Raw genomic sequence first — 779 nt, forward strand, 5'->3', positions numbered from 1 at the left:
CATAAGGTTCACCTAAATAATTTACCTCTGCTATTGCAGGGTTCTCAGGATCATAGGCTTCCTCTTCAGAAGATGCCTCTTGAGTACTGTTGGATGCAGCTTGCATTCCATGCAGACTCTGAGAAATCATATTGACTTGCTGAGTCAATATTTTGTTCTGAGCCAATATGGCATTCAGAGTATCAACCTCAAGAACTCCCTTCTTCATAGGCGTCCCATTGATTACAGGATTTCTTTCAGAAGTGTACATGAACTGGTTATTAGCAACCATGTCAATGAGTTCTTGAGCTTCTGCAGGCGTTTTCTTTAGGTGAATGGATCCACCTGCAGAAGTGTCCAGTGACATCTTTGATAGCTCAGATAAACCATCATAGAATATATCCAGGATGGTCCATTCTGAAAGCATGTCAGAAGGACACTTTTTGGTCAACTGTTTGTATCTTTCCCAAGCTTCATAGAGGGATTCACCTTCTTTCTGTCTGAAGGTTTGAACATCAGCTCTAAGCTTGCTCAGCTTTTGAGGAGGAAAGTACTTGGCTAAGAAAGCCGTGACCAGCTTATCCCAAGAGTTCAGGCTGTCTTTAGGTTGAGAATCCAACCATAATCTAGCTCTGTCTCTTACAGCAAAAGGGAAAAGCATGAGCCTGTAGACTTCAGGATCTATTCCATTAGTCTTAACAGTATCACATATCTGCAAGAATTCAGTTAAGAACTGAAAAGGATCTTCAGATGGAAGTCCATGAAACTTGCAGTTCTGCTGCATTAGAGAAACTAATTGA

General features: G+C 41.2%; 1 non-coding gene across 1 annotated transcript; it reads left to right on the plus strand.

Moving 5' to 3' along the window:
- The first annotated feature begins 400 nt into the window (after positions 1-400).
- LOC112767606 (small nucleolar RNA R71) lies at positions 401-508 on the plus strand. The gene has a single exon (XR_003185048.1). It is a non-coding gene; the product is annotated as a small nucleolar RNA R71 (small nucleolar RNA).
- Positions 509-779: the final 271 nt, after the last annotated feature.

Source organism: Arachis hypogaea, chromosome 17 (genome assembly GCF_003086295.3).
Source record: "Arachis hypogaea cultivar Tifrunner chromosome 17, arahy.Tifrunner.gnm2.J5K5, whole genome shotgun sequence".
Taxonomy (NCBI): domain Eukaryota; kingdom Viridiplantae; phylum Streptophyta; class Magnoliopsida; order Fabales; family Fabaceae; genus Arachis; species Arachis hypogaea.